We start from the raw sequence: 17253 nt of genomic DNA, 5'->3' as shown, positions 1-17253 counted from the left end.
GGGAGAGGAAAAAGAAAAAAACAAAAATAGTAGGCTGCAAAGACGCTTGATTCCACAGGGCAAGCTTTAATAAATTAAGGGAAGTAGTTAGAGAGATCAGCTACACCTAGGAGCAGTGAGACATAAATATTTAGGAAGTCTGGAAAGTCTTCAAATCTAACATCTCAGACTCTGTATCCAAAACAAGGGAAAAACACTTCAAGGAAGGAACTCCTGATCCATTTAAAGGAATAACCACACCAGGAAAAAATATACAGAAAAACAGAAAACCTACAGGGAATAGTAAAAAGTCTTTATGTTTTTATCTAGAGACATAAAAAAGTTGCTAAGAGCCAAGCTAAACTCATGAAGATAAAGAATGTTAAAACAAAGAACAAATTGTTCTTCCTCAATGTGAGTTTGACGAAGAAAAAAGAAAGTGTGATATCCATGGGGTACATTAAAGGGCCACTATTTCCACAAGTCCGCAGCAAAATCAAAGGGAAAAAATAAATAAATACTTCATCTCATTTTTCAGTAATGAGTCGATGTTGACATAACTGCAAAAGACATATGGACAACATGAAAGACAAAGAAATAAATTTCTCTGTAATTAAGGCAGAAGTAAAACTAAGGGGTGAAATACACACAAATTATGGAAATAAATAATCCCAACTATGGGATTCTAAAGTTCCTGCTATACGAAAATCTCAGCCATTTAGCAAACTGGGAATTGTTAGGAAAAAAGGAGAAAGGAGGAGAAAGAAGGAGAAAGGAGAAGGAGGAGGAGATGAGGTGAGGCAGGGAAAGGAAAGGAAAGGAAAGGAAAGGAAAGGAAAGGAAAGGAAAGGAAAGGAAAGGAAAGGAAAGGAAAGGAAAGGAAAGGAAAGGAAAGGAAAGGAAAGGAAAGGAAAGGAAAGGAAAGGAAAGGAAAGGAAAGGAAAGGAAAGGAAAGGAAAGGAAAGGAAAGGAAAGGAAAGGAAAGGCAGATCCAGAAAACCACAAACTCTTTAATATGACCTCATATGACTCTATCCAGGAGATGAGGTGAAATAAAAAAAAAAAGGAGATTTTAAAAAATTGAGATTTAAAATTTTAATTTAAACAAAATAAAATTTGAGATGAATGGATTGCTGAATAGTTTTTCTGAGTCTAGTAAAAGAAGATTAATAGATCAATGCCACATAGATCTATACATAACCAACAACTAGACAAAGGAAGTGAGGCAAATACAGTATTAATTTCCTCCAGAGTTATACTCAACATCAGAAGGGAAACATGTTGTCTAAGAAATTTATTGAGGTTAGTTAACAAGAAGGGGTTTTGACAGTGTTGGAGGGAAATTTGTTTGGAGCTTGTCAAGGACCAGTCTTAGGATCTACATTGCATGATATCTTCAATAACAGCTTTTTCACAAAAAAATAGGAGTGTACTAATGATATTTGCTGACGCTAGTACTTGGAAGTATCAATAGTGAAGAAGGATTGGGATATCATGCCAAAATACCTGTCTGTCTTTGAAAGCTACAATGCTGAAAATGGGATAATATTTAGTAATCCTGGGGAACTAATGAAGAAACAGACAAATCAGTGAAGTGAGATGGGAGCATAGGGAACAATGCACGCTCACCTGATCACACAATCGCAGCTAACCACTAGTTAAGCTGCCAATGGGACAAAGTAATGAAAAAAAGGAAATGTTATCCAGGGATCTATAGGCAAAGATGCCCTTGTACCCCTGAATACTAATGAGACCTCTCTGGGAATAACTTGTGCCTGTTGGTCACCCATCATCAAGAATGTTTTACGGAGGCTGGGGTGAGCATAGCAAGAGCTAACTGAATGGCCGGGAGAGAGGAGAAGCCCTCACAGAGGGGAGCTGTCTAACCTAAGAGCATGAAACCCAGGAAGTGATATGCTTGATCCAGTAAGAGCAATGACTACCACAGAAGGGGAAAAGCTCTTTAAGCTAAAAGACCACACTGGCCTTGCGCGGAAAAATGTTCCCACTGTGGCAGTTACATTCTGATTAAGAAAGTCTCTCTGCTGACAGAGGACTAATTCTGTGTCATCCTAAATAAGAAACATGTACATGTAACTATGCCAGAGAATATTGATACAGAATTTTTATATTATTGATATCTCCAAAGACCAGAAAAGACAAAAGGACTTATGTTCTAGAGTAAAAAATATGGCTAACAAAAGCTGAGATAGTCTTCTGAGTTAAAAATAGATGCAAAATTAATGTGGTTTCTTTTTCTCTTGGTCTCCATGAGTGCTTTAGCCCCGTCTAAGTGATGACCCAGTGCCATAGAAACCTTCTTTACCATAAGACCATGGGCTGAAAAGCCTAGTTATCATTATAAAATGAATAAACTGTTGGCTGCAAAGCAGGGATTGGGTTTTGCTCCAATATGCGCCCTTTTTCCTATAAATATTTTTATATATATTCAGTTCAAAATTAGTGAAAGTGTAGCTCTTCATCACTGCAGCTCACTCGGGAAGTTTTCTCCATCCACACAACCTCTTTGTCACACAAGTATGCAATCTTCATATTTAAAATCTGTTTTTATGAGAACAACCTTCCTTGCATAACAAGTAAATAAGCAAAAGCAGACGTTAGAAATTTAATGGAACCATATTTTTATGAATACTTTTGCTCAGTCCATGACAGGATTTTGATTAGGTTTTTTTTCTTCACTTGGCTGTGATCATCTGTACTGTTATTGCTGGGCTTTTTGCTTCTTCGTCATGAATGTCTGGAATATTTTATCCAGGCAAACATGCGTATTCATGTATGAATGAACCTATTTGCATGTGAATCAACATATTTATACACAAACAAGTTTTTTTTATGTTGAAAGTGCTTGCCCAGCTGATCTATATATGCACATGGTAGAAAATTGAATGTAAAAATAAAATTGAATGTAAAATCTGCTAGGCAGCCAATAAATCTGGCCTATATACTCCTTTCCTTTCTAGACAGGCAAAATTCCAGCTTTCCTTTTTTCTTTAAAATAAAACATCAGACCACATACACAGTGAGATTCATTTTTTTTTTTCTTCCCTCTCTCTAGTACGGGAATGAATTCTGCAAGTGCTCAATACTCATAACTCCAGTTAAAGCCATTAAAAACTGCAGGTGCTCAGCACTCTTTAGAGGCTGATCTTTTGAAGAATTGCTCACAAAAATTTGCATGCCTTTCTCCTATCATTCTCAAAGCTAATCTCACCTACCTGTCGTTTTCATCGTATCAATGCACCCTACAAATGCTACTTCTCCTGTTCTGTTAGCCAGGGTTTGGCCTTAAGTCTCTCCCAATATGAGTCTGTCTTTTTTTCTTTCTCCTCTTTAGAGACTGAGAGAACAAACATTTCATTTTCATAAATACTGTCAAAATAACTGTTTGTGATGAATTTTACATTTATCACCTCTCTATTAAGTAACAATCATTATGCAGGTCTAATTAAGGCAAAATTTGAGTTTAAAGCTTTACCCTACAGAAACAGGTTTTAATAAGCTCCTGCTTTTGTTAATGTGTATCATTTCCAAGCCCATAAATTTGAATTATTACTCAGTATAATATGTGTAATGGTTTTTATTCCTTTGGGTTTAAAAATGTATGAATAGCCATTCTAACAGTTTACAGTGCTAACTGGTCCAGTGTCCCATCTTTGAACCCGGGCAGTAGCTGAATGCTAGGTAAACATTTAAAAATAGATGACACATGCAATGAATAACACTTACACATATACTCTTCCCATTTACAATACTATTTCTGATTGATTGTTTTCGTGTCTTGCATAGCAGCAGAGGAAAGGAGGGATGCTACACAAATAGGAAGCCAGAGACTTATGGACCTGATTCAGTAAGTTCCAAGATGAGGCAAGATATTCACTTGTAAAGGTTAGACAATCCACTGAGAAAAGAATTGTACTATGCAAGTTAAATGCCCATATTACACAGAAAGAAAGAAAAAAAAAAGTTCTATATAACAAATTTCTCAAAGACTTTCTGGGCTAAGCAGATCATTAAATACTCCCAGCTCAGATACATTCGTAAACACTATCCATTCAACAATAACAGGTAAGAAAAAGATGCGTATAATGCAGTGATTTGTGAACCGATCAAAAAGCCAGCTCTGTTTTAAAATAGTTTGATCCATGTTTTAACTACGTCTCATTTAAAACCTTTCAAGCCCAAGTAAGAAAAATGTCATACACGGAGTTTGGTTACTCTACTATCTTTCCGACTTCAGCCTGGAAAATGGAGAAATGGCAGCTTTCCCTTCTGTCCGCAGCATACTAGGAATCTTCTGAAGCAGAAAGAATAAAACTTTAACATGCAAGTTGGAAGACTTTTCTTCATTGTCGAAGGTTTTCATATCATTTCATACCAATTACTGTTTCCAAAAAAGCATGATGTCCAACTTCTATACCATTTCTTCATCCCTCTTGTCACCCTAGAGGAAAATCACAGAGCCGCCCAGTAACCTGGTAGAAACGGCCAACCTTTCCCCATGCTGCCCAGTATTAGGAGGTCAGTGGTGATGGAGGGTGAGATTAAGATAAATTTATCCAGTGTTCAATCAACTCAGTGGGCCCAATTCCCATTTACGCAGAGACCCTTTATAACATTGTGCAGGGTAAGAGGCTTTAAATTACATACATTTGCAACCACATTAAGGTCTTTTGTATAAATGAGAATCATCTCACATGAGCCCCTCCAGTAGATACAATGGAGCATTGGATCAGGCAAATATGCCTATTATTAACTAGAAGTATTAAACGTCCTCTTCTTATGAGCATTACAATCCCACAACATTAATAATGATCTTTTTCCTAAGAAAATACAAAAAAGAGAAAGAAGTGCGTGTGCTGTGTCATTTGCACATTGTTCATATCTGATTTTATAGTGGCAATTTCTCAAGACTTCCATGAATGGGCAGGGCAGCACAGATATCCCGTTCCCTTACACAGCTGACTAGCAGACTGTAACTTGCTTATTGCTTACTCACTCACAGTCACTTTCTAACGGGGAAAAAAATCCTTATTCCTCTCAGTTTTTGCAATCCCAGTGAAAAACAAAATGTGTAACAACATGATGTATTTGGCCTGCTCCCGTTAAAGTTAAATACAGCCTTTTCAATTTTCATTTCTGACAGAAGATATGTGACAAATGACATAGTAATTTTCTTATTCCTTCATGTTCATAAAACATTGATAATATGATTTTTACCTTCCCTTTGTTCTCAATTAAATGAAATGTTCCAATACAATTAATGTGTTCTTGCAATTTAGTTTTTCTTTAGAGGTTTCTCTTGTCTCTGATTAACAGCATTTTCTACCCATTCTGAGAACCTCCAACTGCTATTCAGAATGTTTCATTATGCCTGGCAGCTATCAATACAATTGTGAACCAATATCATTTTAATTGTTTCACTAATAACTTGTTTTAAATGATTCAACAGTCATCAGGAAAGATAAGTGCTCTTGTACCCTGCAGGCTTGTAGGGATGATGGTATGAGGCAATGTAACAGAGTGCTGTATCAGAATAATGAAACCGTATGCACAAGATAATGACAAAGCACTTGCATTGCTGTAAAGATAAATGAAAACAGTAGATCTTCTTTTCACTGTAATATAACATCCATTCCTATCTCCCATTTCAATCATTAGACTTTCCAAACAGATTACTACACAAATACACATATGCAACATGTCCCGCAATAACAACCACGCGCTCCCATCTATCCAGGCAGACGGTGAATGATGGAGTTAACGAGCTTTACAAATGCTCTTGTTAATTAACAAAAATTGTTACTTTCTCATTTGAGGGGGGCTTATAAATTAGACTTAATTACACTAGATAATTGCAACTGCCAGCTACTGTGCAACTCGCTCATGTTCTGTTCTTTCAATGGCAAATCAACAATTGCAACCCTTGCCTATTTGTGTAGATGAATTTAATAAGCAAACAGCCCTTTTATGTTAATGGTTTACTGGCATTCATGGGTTTGGCAGGAGAAATGTGCTGGGGGAGGGTTTGCTAATGGCAGCACATAATCATATTAATTAAAATATAACTGCCATTTAAAGATTTGTAGTGTAGAATTAGACCATGTTGGGAACTGAGAAAATCAAGCTAGAGTGCATATTAGCACCATTACTCTGTGCTCCCTGCACAGCAGTCAGCAACCTCATGTGTCATAAATGTAATTTATGAGTGCTGTTTTCTTTGAAATATATGTTTTTAGTTCACTCATTAGAATGTAAAAATTTGCAATGTCTGCTTCAGAAGGTTCAAAATAAATTCACTTAGAGCTGAGACCCATGATCTGGTTTTAACAAATCCCTCAACAATGATTTTTTTTATTGCTTGTATAATTTCTTATAGTAAAACCAAGCATTCAGTCCTTTGAAGATGGATTCCATGCTTTACTGCAAATGTAAGTCACACTATCACTATAAATTCTGTATTATTAGGCATTTTATAATTCAGTATCATTTTTATGGGTTCTTTAATAAATACAGCCCTTTTTTGGGATGGCTTTGGAAAAATTGGTGCAAAAAATTTACCACTTTATATTTGGTCATGTAGAAAGGCAATGTCAAAAAAGCTTTTGAAAGCTTTGGATTTTCTCTACTTTCCTGGATCCCTTTATCAATTTACAGGCATATTTTTATCTAAATCAATTCCACTTATAGAGCTTCCACAAAAACTCTGAGATATATTTTCTGTACAGTGTAGTTACCTATTTGCTGGGATCCCTGGTAAAGCAACTTCCCACAAAGTCCCTCTGAGAGAAAACGATCCCTGGAATTAGAGTCATCTCAGTGACAGGAGGCCAGAAACTGGAATCAAATTAATTCTGTAATTTCTAACGGTATGGAGGCAACATGGTCTCTTCTTTTTACATATATACACACATATATATGCGCATTATAGCATGTAATGAAAATGTTTTGTGTCTGTGTGTTTTGTTCACAAAACATTTGTATTATATTATCTTCAGCAATATATCGCAGTTTAAAGTCGTTACTATATTTTGTCATCTGGGATTATCACATTGTCTTTCCATACTCCAGAACACAAAAAGAACTGAAATCACAAATGAGACATGATAGCAACCTTGTAATTTGTTTTAATGTTTGTTTGTTTAAATTTGTTTCCTTAAAAAGCAGATCTGAAAAGCAGTCTACCAAAGAGGAAATCCCAGTCCCTCTGGTGCTAAAGACAAAACCCCATCACCTTGTGAAGGGTGCCTTATCTCACAAGTTAGGGAAATTCTCGGCAAAATGGAAGTGTTATGGTACCCACAGGATTTTCGGCCTTACAGGCTGACAGCACAGAATTGGAAGTGGCATTTCTGTCTCTTATTATTCCAAAAAGAATTGTCACTGGGGAATATTTCAGTATCTAGCAATCAGGGACTTCTGATTCTTCAGCTGTTATGAGAGATATTGCTGTCTTTTCACAGATGACACTAGGTGGAATAATTTCATTTTCAGCCCCCCCCCCAAAAAAATATGTGGCCTAATATCTGTATCTTATCTGATGTAATTGACATGACTGTAATGGTTGTTTATAAGACTGACTCTAGATCTGACAATATATTCCAATGTTTTGATATTATCACTGCATATTATCATACAGGCATGATGGACAATCACTGACAGACATTTGAGCAATTACAGCGAATTTTATTGACAATCCTATACTGTGAGTATACATTAATTATAGCAGAGACTATATCATACGAGTGACAATGACACTATTCAGAGCACAGCTGAAATAAAATCTTTATAAGCTAATGTACTAAAGGGGAATAGTTACGAGTAAAACTGGAGGTCTGCATTTCTTTGTTCTTAAGTTAGTCTTCTGTGGTGATGTCTGTAAAAAGGACTGCAATTTTTACCAAGTCTGCTACAAGTTCCTCTGTAAACCAAGGGATTTTCTTCTGCACAGCCTACCCGTCAACAGGGCTCTTGCAAATTATCTTTGCGTTATAAGCAAATGAAACTCCAGCGTCACATTAATTGCTTCAGAAGTTACCTCCTGAAGAGAGGAAAGTTCAGGTCTGGATGTGGTGCCTGAAAGCCTCAATAATAAATATGTCCCAGACCACATCCACTATACATGGAAAGAAAAGTTTTGGGTTTTAGCTGACCAGGACCTCCTTTTTTCTCTATTACAGTAATGATCTCCCCAGCAGCTGTTAAGGAAAGTTTTGAATCTGATGATTTCTATTCCATATGACTCTTTGATAACAAAGGGCCTGATTCAATATCCAGTGTATATAATACAGGTGAGAGGCATCTCAGAAAATCAGAAAAAGCTTTGAATAGCTGACAGGATCAGTTCCTAAAGTTTCAGCAAAGAATTTCCCACTATAAGAACTGCAAATAAGCCACCTCATTTTTATTTTCTTCTCATATATTCTTTTGCCAAAAATAATAACTAGCCAAATTGGGTTTATGTGCACGAGGTCTTCACTGAGGAGTTAGGACATTGAAGAGGAGAGAAGCGCATAACCTGGAGGGGAAAAAGACTGCGCTCGCACACACAAATGCACGTCCACCGTCTGGTCATACTGCCTGTGGAGGTGGGTGAGCGCTCGGCAGGAAAGGCCCCCGAAGAGCTGGGGCTGAGCAAGAGGCAAGCAGGCAGGCAGGAGGGCAGCAGGCTGGGAGCCAGTGGGCTCTTGGAAGTCCAAGAGAGAGCTCGCCAAGGCGGGGATCAGGGGCTGGGGTGCCTGGGGCAGGCAAGGGGAGCAGGCTGTGCTTGCAGATCCACCCACCCCATGACAGCTCTGCGACAGCAATCCCCATTACGATGATCCCTCCCAGATCTGAGATCCTGCTCTTTGTTATTAGAATTTGCAGACTGTCCTTAGCCTTTGGCCACCAGCCCTGAACTAGGTACTGCACCATGATGGAGGGTGTTGCCTTCCTGCGGCATGTGCTCTATTCTGTCGCCTAGCTGCTATTTCTCAGCGGTTTCTTTTTTCTCTGCCACGCTCAAAGCAGTCTTTTCCCAGCTCTCAAGGCTGCGCTTCCCCACTGGCCAGTGGCTGACCACCACCAAGGTATTCATAGCTCTGGGCCTCTGTGTTCAACCTGCGCCTGTATTTTCAAGGCCTTCGCTGTTATCCCACATGTTAGCGCCAGGAGACACCTGGTACCAAGCTCCAGTTCACACAGCATGTTCTCATAACAAGTTGATAACAAGCCTTATAGGCCAGGAGTAGGGTCTTCCATAGCACAAGGTAGAGTTAGTACAAGGTCTGTGAAGCATTACTGGCAAAGATAATACGGCTCTTACTGGGCCACAGGGCAAGAAATTTATAGCGTATATTTTCTTCTTAAAAAATTAACAAAGACACCAGCTGGGAAATTCATTCATGCTGGAAAAATGCAAAACCACTGGATGCTGAATACTCTTTGACTGATGAGTCTTACAACAACACTGGAATCACGTAATTCAAGACAAGAGAGGCAGTTGTGCTTTCTTTCCATGTGGTTTGTGTCAGTTTTCGTACTATTGAGGCACAAAATTATTTGGTCAGCTTGGTTAATTTTTCTCGCCTAAACATCGGTGAAATCTGATTACACAAAGTTGTGTCATCGCATACCTTTATCAAGCTAAATGCCAGGCTAGTGACATGGGAAGATGGACTGTAAAAGGCCAGCATTCCCCAATAGTGCCATTTTCTTCTATAATGAGTGTGATCAGAAATAGGGAGGTGCAGTTGTTCAGAAGAGAAGACATAAATCCATTATTATGGCATTCATTCTAAATAAAAACAGCCGCCGCCTTCTGTTACCACTTCTTCCCTCACCAGACAGACAGCACAGCTGGTTGAATAAACTTGCTGCTTCCTGGAAATCAGACACATTGATGTCTCAGTCAAACCAAATGCTGGTCAGTACCATGTTCCCACCTCTGCAATATTAATATTGAGAGAACAGCATCCACAGCCATGTCCTGCATATAAACAAGCTCTCCAGAAACCTCGTCTTTTGTGACTTCAGATTAGTGCTGTTCAGAGCTTGAAGCATGGACAAGCAGGAAATTCCTTCCTCCTAGCAGTGAGGATCCATCTGAGCTTGCATTACTGGAGCAAGTGAGGTAACTCATAGAATCGTAGAATCATAGACCAGCTCAGGTTGGAAGGGACCTTAAAGATCATCTGCTCCAACCTTTTCTGGGAAGGGGAGCCTAGATGAGATTATCTAGCACCCTGTCCAGTTGTGTCTTGAAAACCTCCAGCGATGGGAACTCTACCACTCCCTGGGGAGGTTATTCCAATGAATGATTTTTCTCACCACAAAATTTCTTTCTTATGTTGAGATAAAACATCTCCCAGTACAACTTGTACCCATTGCCCCTTCTCTTCTCCATGTGGCTCCTTGTGAAGGGAGAGCCTCTGTCCTCTTTGTAGCTGTCCTTTAAGTACTGGAATGAGGTCCCCACTGAATCTTCTCTTCTCCAGGGTGCAAAGATCTAACTCCTTCAGACTTTCCTCATAGGGCAGGTTTCCAGCCCTTTGATCATCTTTGTGCCCCTCCTTTGAACCTTTCTTTGTCCACATCTTTCTTGAATTGTGGGCACCAGAACTGGATGCAGTACTCCACGTGCAAACTGATAAGCGATGAGTAGAGTGGGATGATCATGTTTCTATCTCTGCCAGTAACGCCCCTGTGGATGCAGCCCAGGATCTGATTTGCCTTTGTTGCTGCAGCGGTGCACTCCTGACTCATGTTCAGCTTGTTGTTGTCCACCAGACCGCCCGGTCCCTTTCAGCAAGGCTGCTCCCCAGCCATACAGATCCTAGCCTGTACTGGGATCTTTGATTATTCTGTCCCACGTGCAGGACTTCACACTTGTCTTTGTTGAACTTCATACTGCTCTTGCTTGCCCACTCTTCCAGCCTGTCCAGGTCTCTCTGTAAGATGGCTCTCCCTTCTGATGTGTTCACTTCATTACCCAGTTTGGTGTCATCAGAAAACTTGGCAAAGGTGCTTTCAATTCCATCATCCAGGTCATTTATGAAGACATTGAACAGCTTGGACCCCAGTATCAGTCCCTCAGGCATCCGACTTGTGACAGGCTGCCAGCCTGAGTAAAAACTATTCCTTACCACCCTCTGAGTGCAATCTGTTAGCTAATTTTTTACCCATCTTCCAGACCAATCATCCAATCTGTATCTTGCCAGTTTGTCCAGGAGAATGCTGTGGAAAACAGAGTTGAGCACTTTGCTGAAATTCAGGTAAATAAAATCCACTGCTCTACCCATGTCAACCAAGATATTATTTTGTTGTAAAAGCTGAACATGTTAGTCTGCATGGTTTGCTCTTGATAAATCTGAGTTGATTATACCTTAGCTAATCACTCCAAGCTACTCCTTTGCACCAACATGCACAGAAACCTCAGATAACAACCACCACTGTCTTCCATGCCAGTTGGAATGTAATCTAGAATAGCATTTTTTGCTGGTCATCTTTGACTTCCTAATTCCCTAATAAAATGCTAAGAAATTCAGATTCGGGTTTGGGGGTTTTGGGGGGCTTTTTTGTTGGATTTTTTTTCTGACTTAAAAACAAAAAACAGTGATTACAAGAAAATAACTTCAGATTTCAAGCATGCTTTTTCCTCACTACATGTTTCTCATTTGGAGAGGTGGCCTCTTACTTTGACTGCCTTTAATGCAAGGCTCTTAGTGTTGTACTGCCCAATAACAATTGCAAAAAGCTTCCACTAAAGAAACCAAACCCCAATTATCCACTCTATGAATCAACAGCAAAAATAATGCAGAAATCCTTTAATCAACAGATCTCCAGACAGAAAAGGTTTCCTAGACAACCTTACAACGATGTTGGTAGTTATAGTGGCAACATTCCTAAAGATCATCTTGGAATAATCAAATGTCGGCAAGACAGCAAGAACAACACCTAACATAATTTCCCTAAATCCCTCCTCAGCTATAGGTCTTGTGCAGATGATTTCCAGACGAGCATATGTAACTGGACCCACCCTCGGTTACATGGTGGACAAAGAGAACACTAAATATAAATACATAACAACAAATATATTAAGGTTAAGCTATTGTATCTTGCAGTCAAATAGCAGAAAAACAAATCCGCAAACAAGAATATGGATTGCCAATAAAGACTTACGGTCAGTGGCTAATTAACATCACTAAATTGCAGAGCATATTCAGTGCAAATGAGAATTCATGGACATGGGTGGAATATTATGCAATACATGTTTACATCAATGTAACTGTGAATACATATATGTAATTGTGCCTAACACTCAGACACTTTTTGTGCAGGCCATAAAAGTTTTCTTCTGCGCTGCATTGGTGAAATGTGAGAAATAAATCTGGAGTAAATGTTTATTGTAGCTCCACATTTTTTTCCTTATAGCTATGTGAATACTTATGCTATGGTTACTGCTGTTAAAAGCCTTCCTCTTATATAAGAGTTCCTTGAAAGTGAATAAAACTAAGGATTTGGTGGTTTGTTTTTTTTTTTTTTTTCCATTTAATTACAAAAAAAATCTATCCTGTGTCTTGGGGGGGGTGGGTTGGGGGTTATTTTGTAGTATTTATCCAGTACTACTCATGCAGCATTCTCCAATTCAGTGTGTCTTTTTTAAAGTTTTCTTTTATGGTCCTTTTTCAAAGAATAAAACATTACTGCTATGTCAACAAAAGTAACCTTTTAAAAATCAAGATGGATACAGTTAGTCGTTATTAATTGTTTATAAGCAGTTACTGTACAAATCAAGAAATATGCAGATGGGCATTAATCAGCAACCTGCCTCACCTGTGCTACATAATGAATAAATGAATGTCAATATTGAGTATGCTTTCTACCAATTTGCCTAATACAGCTCATTGTATATTTTTCTTTCCCTTTTTCACAAATTTTGTTGTAGGTGAATCTGGCAGAGGACTAACAGCGCTGATAGCAGCTGCACATATCCTTGCTTGTCTTCTTCTCTCTTGCCCTATGATGCATCTTCCAGCTCTGTCCACATCCAACAGGCCAAGATGGCCAGTGGTGCAGTGGTTTTTGGTTACCTAGTTTATAGGTTTTATTCTTAAATGCATGCATCATATTGTAGAGCCTGAATCATTACAAAATAGATTTGTAAACATGGCATAGGGCAACTCTTGATTTATGTAGAGTGTATGGCTACTATCCAGAGTTTAGCTGTTGATGACACTATGTACACAGCTGTAGTGGCTGCTGGTTTGGCCATGCATTGCTCACCTCTCTCATAAGCCAGAAGTTCAACAAAGCTCTCAAATAAAACATCAAACTCTTATCTCCTGCGTTGCCCATATTTGTTTCCACACAAGGCCATTTGATAGAAAACAGTGCAAACCCGATATGCTGTCCAGAGGTACTCTGTCCTGTGTTTGGCTCCTACACAGAGTAAAAACAACAAGCTGGAGAACATCTCAACCATTTCCATCTGCTCAACTGTAAATGATAGGCAATATTTATGCATGTGAATTATTTTGGTAAATTTGAGCTAAGTCTTTTCATGAAAACCTGCTGAAATCACCCACTAAAGAAATGTGATAGGTGTTTTAAAACTCTTTTTCTCTGGGACACCCCAGTATCTAACATCTCTGTTAACCAGTGGCAAATTATATTATACTGAATGGTTCATTCATATTTCCTATTCTTTCACAGTGTATCAATATCTATCAGCAACATGAACCGAGTGAAATGGAATAGCTGTATCTCGATGACTTGCCCGTGGTGTTCTGACTGAAATGCTTAGAAAGTTTTCTCAAAGGAATTTCATCCTAGTCTTCTTTTTCTTGGCATTTTGCCCATTGTACCATTGGGTACTGCAGAAAATTCAAATCAAAGCTAAAAGCTGGCATTGTGACTGAAAAGTTTTAGATTAAATGAAAGATGTTGTTAAGCTGTTTATAATACATAAATGGTGGTTTATGTCTCTGTAGAGGGCCATAGAGAATAAACCAGAATTCCCCTTCCATTGACGTCAGTGAACGCAGTTCACATCAGGGCTAGTGAAGGCATGAAATTTCCTTGTGATAAAATTACACTGGCAACAGTGAGCATAAAATTCTGTTTTCCAAGAACAGCTAAAACAGATAAGAGTTAAATTAGGAAATCATAAATACTTTCCTTTTTATGTTATTTATGCTCTTTATTAACAGAAACTAAAACGATAGGGGATAAGAGTAATTCAATGAAGGAAAAAATGACATCTGACTTTCCTATGACATCTGTAAATCTCATCAGCTGTTAAAGCTTTCTATTCGCTGCAGAACCATCTGCTATCTATAGCCACATAAATATGAAGCAATTAGGAAGAAATGAAATCAATTATAGAGTTTTGTGAAATACAGCTCTGTACTTTGCATTTACTACTCATTGAAACACTTGAAAGCTTTTTTCCTTTTTTAAAAATGAGCATATTTTCAGTCACTGAATTATAAATAGTATGTAAGGCATTTCTCTTGATTCACCTGTTTCCTAATCAAATAGATGTCATACAAAAAAGAAGTATTCTATGTTTTTATTTTCTACACTAATTTCCTCTATCCATTTTGATTTTCAAATTTTGGTGCTTCTTGAAAACTCTAATCTGAAAAAAAACATTGAAAAGACTGGAACTTCAGCAAGAAACCAAATGGGAATGAACAAAACAAAGGTCTATAAAGTAGTGGATGAATGATATGGATGATATACTGAGTATTTTTCGTGTCTCTGTCTCATAGCACAAGAAAAAGGGGACATTCAGGGATACCAAAAGGCAGCAAATTGAGACAGGGAAATATTTTTCTACACTATGCACACAAGATATTGCTGAGTCCAAGACTACAGCAAAATTTAAAGTGAGATTGGATTTTATATGGATGATAAAACTATCTGCAATTATAACAGTGAATATGTTTTTTTTTAAAAAAATCTGGAAGAGATACAATATTGAACATAATGATTTCAAAAAAGCTCTGTATATTTTAGACATTGTACCTAAGACAAATTCTTTTCGCTTTCCTCAGAGGCATCTAGGACTGCTGTCAGGCAGAAAGTTACACTAGATGAACTATAAATTTTACCCAAAACATTCTTGCAAATGTTTCTGCAAAACAGGAAATCAATTCCCCTAATGTTCTGTTCAACAGCAATTATCTTGGTTGTAGCTACAAATTGGAAACTCCATGTAAGATAGCATACGGCTTCTTATTGTGAACATAGATGAAGATACAAAAAGATCTTATTCCATTACTGCTCTTTAAGTGCTGAATATGAATCACTCTTCCATATATGCTTTGTTTTATGGAACAACATCCCACATCCTGCTCTTGCTCACTGACAAAGACTTTGCAGTTCTCACTCTAAAAGCATTGTTTCCATCATTCATTCTAAGAGATCAGGTGGAAAGAGAGGTTGGTGAACAACTTCATGTAGTCCAAATTGTTGAAGGATATCAGGATTAAAACTTTTCTGTCCAAACAAAGCCTAGAACATCTGTAGCCTGTGGAACAGTCTCTTAGGCTAATTCTTCTAGGCTGGGGACAGAAACCAGCTCAGACATTTTTGATGGTCCAGCAGAGGCAAAAGACTCACATTGAGTGATACTTTCTCTAAGCAGTGTGCCACTGACTTCTTTGGTCACAGAAGACAGGATTGGGTCTTAGGACCTACAGGTTCATGATCTCATAAATTTCGCAACCTACTTGTTCTATTTTTTAAAAAATCTACAAAGCCCAGTATTTGGAATAACTTTTTTTTTTTTTTTATAAATCTCATAATAAATTTTGTACATAAAACCCAGGAAAATAACTCCCTTTGTGAAACGTTTGCCATTCAAATCTTTCACAGAAAGGCATACTCTTTAGCAGATAGTGCTAATGCTGGCACAGCCCCTACAGTTACATCTCTAAAACTGAGAAACTACACAGCGCACTCCACTTCTAAAAGGGCTTGCTGCTTTCATGTCACGGGAAGTCTGGAGGTAACAAACAATCAGCCAAAAACTTTAACATTATTCATCACATTGAAAATATTATTAATATTGTTAGGAGAAAAATATTAGAAAGCACAGACCTACTGAGTCTTTTAGTCTTTATTTTCATTAAGCAATAATTTGAAAAAACTGGGGGTTAGAGTTTTTCTCGTAAAGCGCTCATTGCCTTTTTTTTTATGTTGTTTGCTGGTTAGGCACTGGACAGAACTAACCATAATTGGGAATAATGCCCAAACCAAATCATTTGAGATGTGAAAGTCTAGTAAAGCCAGATCTCAGGTATATACTTTTGCTTCTACAATATCCCATAGGAAGCATACCAGAATGCAGCTATATCTGGTAGGTATCTACTTCAACATAAGGGCAAAATCAACGGATTAGAAGAAAAGCTGTGTTATTCTTTCAAGCACAAAAGGCACAGACTTACTGAGCAATTAAAAAAACTGGAAAAAAAATAAGGTGTCTTGGCAGACTTAACTTGAACAAATGAACTTACATTTGGGATTACACAAGCACATTGTATGCTTTTATGAAAACATACTAGTTAACATAACAGCTGCCACATCACATGGGATTTATGTTGTCAAGTTACTTCTAAAAGTAACTTAAATTAGTAATATGCCTAAGAACATTTGGTATATAAACTGACCCATTTTCTCAGTTCTTTTAAATGTATTTTGTAACAGTTATTCCCTGACTTCCTTTGACTTAAAATTAATTGTTCTGAAAAAGACGAAGAAGGTTAAAAGGCTTGGCTTTGGGATCAGGGCCAAAGGACACTGATGAATATATGAGATGATGGGAAACAGAACAAACTGCTACAGAAACAATTGGAAATAAGGTAGAGTCTAAGGAGGCTAGTGAGAAGAAAGTCATTGGAGATGGAGCGAAGAAAGATTTGTGGATGCTTTGGAACAGGCACCACTTCAAAACATTGTTGATCACTGTAAGGAAGTGATTTGATGACATCTTTTTCTTTTCATGTATGTGTAATTTTTAGTGAGATTACCCTTGGCTGAAGAAGCTGAAGAGTTCTAAGACGCTTCACCATTGCACATTCCTGGCCATGTTAAGATTTCTTAGGAGCAGGCACTTTTCCATTGCCTTCCATGTCTTCAACTTTGCCAGATTTCATGAAAGAAGAAGAAATTAAAGACCGATAGAAAATTCTTTAGTAATACAATAAATTCTGTCCCTATAACTGATAAAAAATCTAATGAAAGACCCCACAAGTTGCCATGTGTGTC

This window comes from Grus americana, chromosome 2, assembly GCF_028858705.1.
Source record: "Grus americana isolate bGruAme1 chromosome 2, bGruAme1.mat, whole genome shotgun sequence".
Lineage (NCBI taxonomy): Eukaryota > Metazoa > Chordata > Aves > Gruiformes > Gruidae > Grus > Grus americana.
The sequence above is the reverse complement of the archived record's forward strand: the minus strand, read 5'-3'. Positions refer to the sequence as shown.